The following is a 13,062-nucleotide window of genomic DNA, read 5'->3' as shown; positions in this document are numbered from 1 at the left end:
AAAGCTCAATCATTGAGCGTGTGCTCAGATTGTCTGAGTACGACAATCGCTTGAATCAAGTGGGAGTTAATCTTCCAGATCAGATAGTGATGGTTCTCCAAAGTCACTGCCACCAAGCTGTGAGAGCTTCATGATGAACTATAACATATCAAGGATAGATACAATGATCCTTGAGCGATTTGCGATGTTTGTCACTGCGAAAGTAGAAATCAAGAAGGAGTATCAATAGTTGATGGTTTGTAAAACCACTAAGTTTCAAGAAAGGCAAGGGCTAGAAGGGATACTTCGTGAAACGGAAAAACAGTTGCTGCACTAATGAAGAGACCTAAGATTAAACCCAAACCCGAGATTAAGTGCTTCTGTAATTAGGGGAACAGTCACTGAGGCGGAGCAACTCTAGATACTTGGTAGATAAGAAGGCTGGCAAAAGTCGAAAGAAGTATATTTGATATACATGATGATGATGTGTACTTTACTAGTACTCCTAGTAGCATGAGGGTATTGGATACCGGTTCGGTTGCTAAGTGATTAGTAACACGAAATGATAGCTACGGCGTAAACGGAGACTAGCTAAAGGCGAGGTGACAATACGTGTTGGAAGTGTTTCCAAGATTGATATGATCAAAACACCGCACGCTCCCTCTACCATCGGGATTGGTGTTAAAACCGAAATAATTGTTATTTGGTGCTTGCGTTAAGCATGAACATGATTGGATCGTGTTTATTGCAATACGATTATTCATTTAAAGAGAATAATGGTTACTCTATTTTCTTGAATAATCACCTTCAATGGTTTATTGAATCTCGATCGTAGTGTTACACATATTCATAATATTGGTGCCAAAAGATACGAGGTAATGATGATAGTACCACTTACTTGTGGCACTGCCGCTTGAGTCATGTTAGTATAAATTGCATAAAGAGGCTCCATGCTGATGGATCTTTATATTCACTTGATTTTGAATCACTAGTGACATGCTAATCATACCACATGAGCAAGGCCTTGTTTTCATTGAGATGAAACAAGATAGTAACTTGTTGGAAGTGATACGTTGTGATGTATGCAGTCCAATGGGTGCTGAGGCACGCAGTCGATATCATTATGTTCTTACTTCAATGACGATTTAAGTAGATACAAGAGTATTTACTTAATGAATCACAAGTCTGAAATATTGAAAAGTTCAATTTTGTTTCAGAGTGAAGTTCGTCGTGACAAGAGGATAAACTGTCTACGATATGATCATAGAAATGAATATCTGAGTTACGAGTTTTGGTACGCAGTTAAGACAATGTGGAAATTGTTTCGCAGTTCATGCCACCTGGAACATCATAGTGTGATGATGTGTCTGAACGTCATAGCCACGCCCTATTTGATATGGTGCATGCTATGATGTCTCTTATCGAATTACCACTATCGTTTATGGGTTATGCATTAGAGACAACCACATTCACTTTAAATAGGGCACCGCGTATTTCCGTTGAGATGACACATTATAGACTAAGGTTTAGAGAAATCTAAAATGTCGTTTCTTGAATATTTGGGGCTTCGACACTTATGTGAAAAAGTTTCAGTCTGATAAGCTCGAACCTAAAGCGGATAAATGCATCTTCATAGGATATCCAAAACAGTTGGGTACATCTCCTATCTCAGATCCGAAAGCAAAGTGTTTCTAGAAACGGATCCTTTCTCAAGGAAAGGTTTCTCTCGAAAGAATTGAGTGGGAGGGTGGTAGAACTTGATGAGGTTAATGAACCATCACTTCAACTAGTGTGTAGCAGGGCGCAGGAAGTTGTTCCTGTGGCGCCTACACCAATTGAAGTGAAAGCTGATGATGGTTATCATCGAGCATCGGATCAAGTTACTACAAACCTCGTAGGTTGACAAGGTCGCGTACTACTGCAAAGTGGTACAGTAACCCTGTCTTGGAGGTCATGTTGTTGAGCAACAGTGAACCTACGAGTTATGGAGAAAGCAGTGGTAGCCCCGGATTCCGACAAATGGCTTGAGGCCATGAAATCCGAGAGAGGATCCATATATAAAGCAAAGTGTAGACTTTGGATGAACTACTTGATGGTAGTAAGACTATTGAGTAAAGATGGATCTTTGTAAGGAAGACAGACGATGATGGTGATAACTCACTATTAAGAAAATCTCGACTTGTCGCAAAGATGTTTCCGACAAGATCAAACAGTTGACTATTATGAGACTTTCTCACTCGTAGCGATGCTAAAAGTCTTTTAGAATTATGTTAGTAGTTGTTGCATTATTTTTGAAATATTGCACATAGGATGTCAAAACATTGTTTCCTCGACGGTTTCCTTGAGCAAACATTGTATGTGATACAACCGGAAGGTTTTGTCGATCCTAAAGATACTAAAAAGTATGCAAGCTCCAGCGATCCTTCAATGGACTGGTGCAAGCATCTCGGAGTTGGAATATACACTTTCATGAGATGATCAAAGATTTTGGGTTTGTACAAGGTTTATGAGAAACTTGTATTTCCACAGAAGTGAGTGGGAGCACTATAGAATTTCTGATAAGTATATGTGGTTGACATATTGTTGATCAGAAGTAATGTAGAATTTCTGTGAAGCATAAAAGGTTGTTTGAAAGGAGTTTTTCAAAGGAATACCTGGATTGAGCTACTTGAATGTTGAGCATCAAGATCTATGGAGATAGATCAAAACGCTTAATAGAAGTTTCAACAAGATGCATGCCTTGACAAGTTTTTGAAGGAGTTCAAAATAGATCAGCAAAGATGGAGTTCTTGGTTGTGTTGTGAGGTGTGAATTTGAGTAAGACTCGAAACCCGACCACGGCAGAATAAAGAGAATGGATGAAGGTCGTCTTCTATGCCTTAGCCGTAGACTCTAAAGTATGTCGTGCTGAGTACCGCACCTGATGTGTGCCTTGCAGCAAGTCTGTTAAGAGGTACACAGAGTGATCCGGGATTGAATCGCTGATCAGCGGTCAAAGTTATCCTTAGTAACTAAATAGACTAAGGAACTTTTCTCAATTATGGAGGTGGTTAAAGAGTTCGTCGTAAAAGGTTACGTCGATGCAAGCTTTGACACTAATCCGAATAACTATGAGCAGTGAAACGGATTCATATAGTAGAGTAGATATTTGGAGCATTTCCGAATAGCACGTAGTAGCAGCATCTATAAGATGACATAAAAATTTGTAAAGAACACACGGATCTGAAAGTTTCAGAACCGTTGACTAAAACCTCTCTCACGAGCAAGACGTGATCAGACCCCAGAACTATATGGGTGTCGGATTCGTTGAAATCACATGGTGATGTGAACTAGATTATTGACTCTAGTGCAAGTGGGAGATTGTTGGAAATATGCCCTAGAGGCAATAATAAATTAGTTATTATTATATTTCTTAGTTCATGATAATTGTTTATTATCCATGCTATAATTGTATTGATTGGAAACACAGTGCATGTGTGGATACATAGACAAAACACTGTCCCTAGTAAGCCTCTAGTTAACTAGCTCGTTGATCAAAGATGGTCAAGGTTTCCTGACCATAGGCAAGTGTTGTTACTTGATAATGGGATCACATCATTAGGAGAATCATGTGATGGACTAGACCCAAACTAATAGACGTAGCATGTTGATCGTGTCATTTTGGTGCTACTGTTTTCTGCGTGTCAAGTATTTGTTTCTATGACCATGAGATCATATAACTCACTGACACCGGAGGAATGCTTTGTGTGTATCAAACGTCGCAACGTAACTGGGTGACTATAAAGATGCTCTACAGGTATTTCCGAAGGTGTTCGTTGAGTTAGTATGGATCGAGACTGGGATTTGTCACTCCGTGTGACGGAGAGGTATCTCGGGGCCCACTCAGTAATACAACATCACACACAAGCCTTGCAAGCAATGTGACTTAGTGTAAGTTGCAGGATCTTGTATTACGGAACAAGTAAAGAGAATTGCCGGTAAACGAGATTGAAATAGGTATGCGGATACTGATGATCGAATCTCGGGCAAGTAACATACCGAAGGACAAAGGGAATGACATACGGGATTATATGAATCCTTGGCACTGAGGTTCAAACGATAAGATCTTCATAGAATATGTAGGATCCAATATGGGCATCCAGGTGCCGCTATTGGATATTGACCGAGGAGTCTCTCGGGTCATGTCTACATAGTTCTCGAACCCGCAGGGTCTGCACACTTAAGGTTCGACGTTGTTTTATGCGTATTTGAGTTATATGGTTGGTTACCGAATGTTGTTCGGAGTCCCGGATGAGATCACGGACGTCACGACGGTTTCCGGAATGGTCCAGAAACGAAGATTGATATATAGGATGACCTCATTTGATTACCGGAAGGTTTTCGGAGTTACCGGGAATGTACCTGGAATGATGAATGGGTTCCGGGTGTTCACCGGGGGGGGGGGGGAGCAACCCACCCCGGGGAAGCCCATAGGCCTTGGGGGTGGCGCACCAGCCCTTGGTGGGCTGGTGGGACAGCCCAAGAAGGCCCTATGCGCCAAAGAAATAAAATCAAAGAGAAAAGAAAAAAAAAGGAGGTGGGAAAAAGGGGAAGGACTCCTCCTTCCAAACCTAGTTGGATTCGGTTTGGAAGGGGAGGACTCCCCCCCCCCCTTCGCTCGGCCGACCCCCTTGGGGCCTCTTGAGCCCCAAGACAGGGCTCCCCCTCTTCCCCCTATATATACGGAGGTTTTAGGGCTGATTTGAGACAACTTTGCCACGGCAGCCCGACCACATATCTCCACGGTTTTACCTCTAGATCGCGTTTCTGCAGAGCTCGGGCGGAGCCCTGCCGAGATAAGATCATCACCAACCTTCGGAGCGCCGTCACGCCGCCGGAGAACTCATCTACCTCTCCATCTCTCTTGCTGGATCGAGAAGGCCGAGATCATCGTCGAGCTGTACGTGTGCTGAACGCGGAGGTATCGTCCGTTCGGCACTAGATCGTGGGACGGTTCGTGGGGCGGATCGAGGGACGTGAGGACGTTCCACTACATCAACCGTGTTTCTTAACGCTTTTGCTGTGCAATCTACAAGGGTACTTAGATCGGAAACCCCCTCTCGTAGATGGACATCACTATGATAGGTCTTCGTGCACGTAGGAAAATTTTTGTTTCCCATGCGACGTTCCCCAACAGTACTCTGATACCAACTTGTAATGCCCAAGATGCGATCCTAATATTATTTTGACATGAGGGCCTCGACAGGGATAGAAGCGCATCTCATCATTTTGCAAGAATGCATATCGTTACAAGTACATGTACAAAAGAGATGAGTATATGGAATTGGCTTACACTTGCCAGAAGCTACAACATGGACAACACAATACAACAATATATTCAAACACCATGCAGAAGAGCGGGGTCAAACCACAGACAAAAACAAATGGTAAAAGAATGACGTCCATGCTTGCTATCCCAGGCTGCCGTCCTGGAACCCTTCCTATGATCGGTGAAGAAGAAGAAGAAACTCCAAATAGAATAATCATCACGCTCACGTCAAAGTATCGCTTTACCTATACCTGCAACTATTGGTATACTAATTGGTGAGCCACAAGGACTCAGAAATCTCATTTCCGAAGGTATCAAGACTAGGAAAGCTTAATGCGTGAGGTGTGGTTAAATGATGAGGCTACAGCAAGTGACTAAGCATTTATTTGAGTGGCTAACTTGTGTACAAGAATAAAAAGGGGGGTGATCTACACATAATGGACGTGAACTAATAATGATAAAACGAATTATCCTGAACCCTACTTACGTCAGACATAACCCCACCGTGTCGTCTTCCGGATGCAGAACTTGCGAGAAGAGACAGTCAAGGTTACAGACACAGTTGGCAAGTTTTAATTTAAGTTTACTTCAAGTTATATAAAACCAGATGTTAAACAAAGTTTCCAAGTTTCCCACATAACCGCGGGCACGGATTTCTGAAAGATTTAACCCTGCAAGGGTGCTCCAACTAGCCCATCACAAACTACCACACACTGTGTCAAAAACCTCGACCGTGAAAACCCCGTGATCTCCTCCGATTCCTGGTGGAAATCCTCAACCTCGAGATAGCCCGAAGTACCCTCGGAATCCCTCGCACAAGACATTCGAGAAAGGTAAAAAAACCAGCAAGGCCACCCGACATGTCGACGTTCCAGATAGGATCTGCGTATCTCGTTCTCAGGACACGACGGATAAGCAAAGCATACGGTGCCCTGATAGACATCTCCCTAGTTGCCCCGGGTTGGCCCCACACGATGCTCTATTTTGGACCTGCACCATCAGCACTGCCCTCCCTATATTATGTTGAATTACTCCTCGGGTAGTGTTAACTCCTAATGCGACAATTAATTATCAGTATTATTAAGTTGGGCAAATATAGTACCAATGTTGGGCCTTGCGAGATGAGCTTTATCCCAAAACGAAAACCAAGGGGCTCACCATAAAAACCCCAAACATGTTAGGAGCGCTCAATTATGGAACATAACATTGGTAGCCAAAACTAAGACGACAAAGATGGAACAGAACACCAGGCTACAAGGCCAGGCCTTGGACCTTTTACCAAGTATATAGGTGCATTAAATTAAATAGCAGTAATACGGTAATATAACAAGGAACCCATGTTTTCACGTGGAAGAAAATGCACCTGCAACTAGCAAAGCTATCAAAAGGCTAAGCAAGCGGAATCATAGCCAAACAATGGTTTGTTGGGTTGTGGAAAGGTTAGGGGCTTTTCATGGCAATGTTGGGATGCTTATTTAAACAGGTGGTAGGTACTGAGACATAGCGAAGAAAAGAGACAACTAGCATGGCAATTATAGTAATGTTATCTAGGGAAATGATCATCTTTCCTGAGATCCCGCTTGGAAGAAGAATGAATCCGTGCAGCAGACGAACCAACATAGTCGAACGGATCCTCACACGCCAAGATGCTTGCGAAACTATATCGAGAAGAAGCAATCCAGAAACAAGAACCAACAGATGATATTCCCCACAACATATGCATGACATGATGCACAAACACATATGATGCATGTCCGGTTTAATTATGCAAGGCATGGCAAATCACAACAATCGAATACTACACCTTAAGTGAAGCTCAATATGCAACAAGTTGCATACTGATGAAACTTCACATTCATATATTTAGTTCACTCCCGTTTAGATACTCATCAATACTAAATGTTTTTTAAACATGGCAAGAAGTGAAGCATAAATAAACTAAACTAGCAAGACATTTTAAATGAGGTCGGAAACAACATATAGCATTTCCAAAATGACCCCATGTGTTAATTTTGAAATTGGACCAGATCTTAATTAACATATTTTATATTTGTTAAACAGAAAATAAAGTGCACCGTGTGATTCCACATGTCATTCTAGTCAATTTACATATATAGATAATTTAGAATGGAGCTACAATTTAAAAGTTATGACCAAAACAAGATGATATGTTATGAATGCAAAATGGATGAAAATTACAGCTACAAACATGTTGAATCATGGATGCAACAAGGTATTATGAAACTACATGGGATTCTAATCAAGTTTCATATATCGCACGTTCAAAACGGAGCTACGGTTCAACAATTACAAGCAAAACTATAGCTAAAATCAGCCAAAAACAGCAACATGGCATTTTCTACATCCCAAAACAACAAGCTACACGAGTCTAAATGCTCAAACAAGACATGTGCTAGTAGTGGGCAAGATGCACAACAACCCTCTACAAATGGCAAGTTGCATGGAAGCATGGGTTACTAGGAAATGAGCTCATAAGATGGCAAGTTAAACACAGTTTCAGACTTGGTGAAATTTCAGTTTGCACTCGCTGTATTTTTAATCTGGTGACATCTTGATAGCAACAAAACTCTACTCTACAACATGTTTCATGGCATGAAATTTAATAGGGAGGTAGAGGGCAACCACTAATACAAAACACTAGAACTAAGCATGAGCTAAAGCATCACAGACTACATGGTAGCATCCCCTAAACACGGCATGAAAATAACTACAGACTCTCAAAATTCAAAATATTTGAGCCTACCAAACAGCAACATCAACATTGCATGTTCACATGATTAAAACTACATCTAGGCATGGCATACAATGAATGAGTACCCCACTAAGAGCAACTAGTCGTAGCCCTCTACAAACTACTCTATATAGCACAATGAAAAGAGGCATGGTTTGCTTAATGAGGACTCTGCTAAATGGTACTTATTGTTAACAGATTTCCATTTTAACACGATAGCAATTTGAGAGCAATAAATAGACATGATAATAAACTTCTACCTAGAAATCATAGGCATGGCATCAAAGTGGACATATCCTCGAGCAATACCCATGAATACACCTCATGCAAAAGACCTACGAACTAAACACAATCACCTGCGCAACTTAGAAGAAATTAACAGATTTACCAACTACGACGGGAAGCACTTTTGCAACACAATTGACAACACCTATATGAATCCTTATGTGCATGAAAATGCTTCCATGATGTAGAGCACATTTAGTAGATGAAATTTCATATTTTAAACTTTTTCATACGATGCACGGTTGTCGAGATACAATCATCACAAAATGCAATATGATGAAATTTCGTGGGTAGAAAAATGAATTAGAGAAAAAGCTCATTGGGGGGGGACTGCTCACAGCGGCTGGATCAGGGGTTGGCCGGCAGCTACCGGTGGCACGGGCGATGACAGCCATGGATGAGGACAGGCCGAGCGGATCCGACTGCGACGGCTCGGATCTGGCCGGAGGAGGCCAGCGACGAGGCATGGCAGGGCGGCGGCGGCAACAACGGCCGGGAGATGGTTGCGTAGAGGCTCGGAGGCGACGACGCAGCGGATCTCGGCCATATCCCAATCGGAGGCAGCCACGGGGCGGCGCGGCAGTGGCGCCATCGGGCCCGGGAGCCACGCGGCGGGCAGCAGATCGACGCGTGGGTGGAGGTTGTGCACCGGCTGGCGCGAGGCCACTCGGTCCTCGGATGGCCTGGGGCGGGCCTGCCGCGGGCTCCGTAGGGCCGCGGCGGCAGGGGTGCCGGGGCAACGTGGCATGGCCTGGTTGGCCCGGGAGGCGGCTACGGACGACGGTGTGGCTGGGGATCAGCGCGACAAGTTGAGGCCCACGTGGGAGCCTGCCCAGAATTTGAGGGGAGGAGAGAGTGTTGGAATTATGCCCTAGAGGCAATAATAAATATAGTTATTATTATAATTCCTGTATCAAGATAATCGTTTATTATCCATGCTATAATTGTATTGAATGAAGACTCATTTACATGTGTGGATACATAGACAAAACACCATCCCTAGCAAGCCTCTAGTTGGCTAGCCAGTTGATCAAAGATAGTCAGTGTCTTCTGATTATGAACAAGGTGTTGTTGCTTGATAACTGGATCACGTCATTAGGAGAATCACGTGATGGACTAGACCCAAACTAATAGACGTAGCATGTTGATCGTGTCATTTTGTTGCTACTGTTTTCTGCGTGTCAAGTATTTATTCCTATGACCATGAGATCATATAACTCACTGACACCGGAGGAATGCTTTGTGTGTATCAAACGTCGCAACGTAACTGGGTGACTATAAAGATGCTCTACAGGTATCTCCGAAGGTGTTAGTTGAGTTAGTATGGATCAAGACTGGGATTTGTCACTCCGTGTAAACGGAGAGGTATCTCGGGGCCCACTCGGTAATACAACATCACACACAAGCCTTGCAAGCAATGTAACTTAGTGTAAGTTGCAGGATCTTGTATTACGGAACGAGTAAAGAGACTTGCCGGTAAACGAGATTGAAATAGGTATACGGATACTAACGATCGAATCTCGGGCAAGTAACATACCGAAGGACAAAGGGAATGACATACGGGATTATATGAATCCTTGGCACTGAGGTTCAAACGATAAGATCTTTGTAGAATATGTAGGATCCAATATGGGCATCCAGGTCCCGCTATTGGATATTGACCGAGGAGTCTCTCGGGTCATGTCTACATAGTTCTCGAACCCGCAGGGTCTGCACACTTAAGGTTCGACGTTGTTTTATGCGTATTTGAGTTATATGGTTGGTTACCGAATGTTGTTCGGAGTCCCGGATGAGATCACGGACGTCACGAGGGTTTCCGGAATGGTCCGGAAACGAAGATTGATATATAGGATGACCTCATTTGATTACCGGAAGGTTTTCGGAGTTACCGGGAATGTACCGGGAATGACGAATGGGCTCCGGGAGTTCACCGGGGGGGGGGCAACCCACCCCGGGGAAGCCCATAGGCCTTGAGGGTGGCACAACAGCCCTTAGTGGGCTGGTGGGACAGCCCAAAAGGGCTCTATGCGCCAAGGAAAAGAAAATCAAGAGGAAAGAAAAAAAAAGGGGAGGAGGTGGGAAGGAAGGGGGACTCCCTCCCACCAAACCAAGTCCAACTCGGTTTGGGGGGGGAGTCCTCCCCCCTTGGACTCGGCCGACCCCCTTGGGGCTCTTTGAGCCCCAAGGCAAGGTCCCCTCCCTCCCACCTATATATACGGAGGTTTTAGGGCTGATTTGAGACGACTTTCCCACGGCAGCCCAACCACATACCTCCACGGTTTTTCCTCTAGATCGCATTTCTGCGGAGCTCGGGCGGAGCCCTGCTGAGACAAGGTCATCACCAACCTCCGGAGCGCCGTCACGCTGCCAGAGAACTCTTCTACCTCTGCGTCTCTCTTGCTGGATCAAGAAGGCCGAGATCATCGTCGAGCTGTACGTGTGCTGAACGCGGAGGTGCCGTCCGTTCGGTACTAGATCGTGGGACTGATCGCGGGATTGTTCGCGGGGCGGATCGAGGGACGTGAGGACGTTCCACTACATCAACCGCGTTCACTAACGCTTCTGCTGTACGATCTACAAGGGTACATAGATCACTCATCCCCTCTCGTAGATGGACATCACCATGATAGGTCTTCGTGCGCGTAGGAAAATTTTTGTTTCCCATGCGACGTTCTCCAACAGTGGCATCATTAGCTAGGTTCATGCGTAGATGTCTTCTCGAGTAGAACACAAAAGTTTTTGTGGGCGGTGATGTGCGTTTTGCTGCCCTCCTTAGTCTTTTCTTGATTCCGCGGTATTGTTGGATTGAAGCGGCTTGGACCGACATTACTCGTACGCTTACGAGAGACTGGTTTCATCGTTACGAGTAACTCCGTTGCTCAAAGATGACTGGCAAGTGTCGGTTTCTCCAACTTTAGTTGAATCGGATTGGACCGAGGAGGTCCTTGGATGAGGTTAAATAGCAACTCATATATCTCCGTTGTGGTGTTTGCGTAAGTAAGATGCGATCCTACTAGATACCCATGGTCACCACGTAAAACATGCAACAACAAAATTAGAGGACGTCTAACTTGTTTTTGCAGGGTATGCTTGTGATGTGATATGGCCAATGATGTGATGTGATATATTGGATGTATGAGATGATCATGTTGTAATAGAAATATCGACTTGCACGTCGATGGTACGGCAACCGGCAGGAGCCATAGGGTTGTCTTTATACTAAGTGTGTGCTTGCATATGCGTTTACTATTTTGCTAGGATGTAGCTTTAGTAGTAATAGCATGAGTAGCACGACAACCCCGATGGCAACATGTTGATGGAGATCATGGTGTGGCGCCGGTGACAAGAAGATCGTGCCGGTGCTTTGGTGATGGAGATCAAGAAGCACATATCATGTCACTTATGAATTGCATGTGATGTTAATCCTTTTATGCACCTTATTTTCCTTAGAACGGCGGTAGCATTATGAGGTGATCTCTCACTAAAATTTGAAGACGAAATTGTGTTCTCCCGGACTGTGCACCGTTGCTACAGTTCGTCGTTTCGAGACACCACGTGATGATCGGGTGTGATAGACTCAACATTCACATACAACGGGTGCAAAACAGTTGCGCACGCGGAACACTCGGGTTAAGCTTGACGAGCCTAGCATGTGCAGACATGGCCTCGGAACACATGAGACCGAAAGGTCGATCATGAATCATATAGATGATATGATTAGCATAGGGATGCTTACCACTGAAACTATACTCAACTCACGTGATGATCGGACTTGAGCTAGTGTAAGTGGATCATGAACCACTCAAATGACTAGAGAGATGTACTTTTGAGTGGGAGTTTAGCGAATAATTTGATTAAGTTAAACTCTAATTATCTTGAACATAGTCTAAGTCCTCTTTGAATATATTTGTGTTGTAGATCATAGCTCACGCAACAGTCATCCTGAATTTTAATACGTTCCTAGAGAAAGCCAAGTTGAAAGATGATGGAAGCAACTTTGTAGACTGGGCTCGTAATCTTAAGCTAATCTTACAAGCTGGGAAGAAGGATTATGTCCTTAATGCTGCGTTAGGAGATGAACCACCCGCTACGGCTGATCAAGATGTTAAGAACGCTTGGTTAGCACGTAAGGAGGACTACTCAATAGTTCAATGTGCAGTCTTGTATGGCTTAGAACCGGGACTTCAACGTCGCTTTGAGTGTCATGGAGCATTTGAGATATTCCAGGAGTTGGAGTTTATCTTTCAGAAGAACGCCCGGATCGAGAGGTATGAGACCTCCGATAAATTCTATGCTTGCAAGATGGAGGAAAACTCATCTGTCACTGAACATGTGCTCAAAATGTCTGGGTACTCAAACTGTCTAGCTGAGCTGGGGATTGAACTCCCGCAAGAAGCTATCACTGATAGAATCCTTCAATCACTGCCGCCAAGCTATAAAGGCTATGTGTTGAACTACAACATGCAAGGGATGAACAAGTCTCCCGGCGAGTTGTTTGCGATGCTGAAAGTCGCAGAGTCTGAACTCCGTAAAGAGCATCAAGTGTTGATGGTGAATAAGACCACTAGTTTCAAGAGAAACGGCAAAGGCAAGAAGGGAAATTCAAAGAAGAGCGGCAAGCCTATTGCCAATCCGACGAAGAAACCCAAAGCTGGACCTAAGCCGGAAACGGAGTGTTTCTATTGCAAGGGTATGGGTCATTGGAAGCGCAATTGCCCCAAGTATCTAGCAGATAAGA

The sequence above is a fragment of the Hordeum vulgare genome, chromosome 5H, assembly GCF_904849725.1.
Source record: "Hordeum vulgare subsp. vulgare chromosome 5H, MorexV3_pseudomolecules_assembly, whole genome shotgun sequence".
NCBI classification, from domain to species: domain Eukaryota; kingdom Viridiplantae; phylum Streptophyta; class Magnoliopsida; order Poales; family Poaceae; genus Hordeum; species Hordeum vulgare.
Note: the sequence above shows the minus strand (reverse complement) of the source record.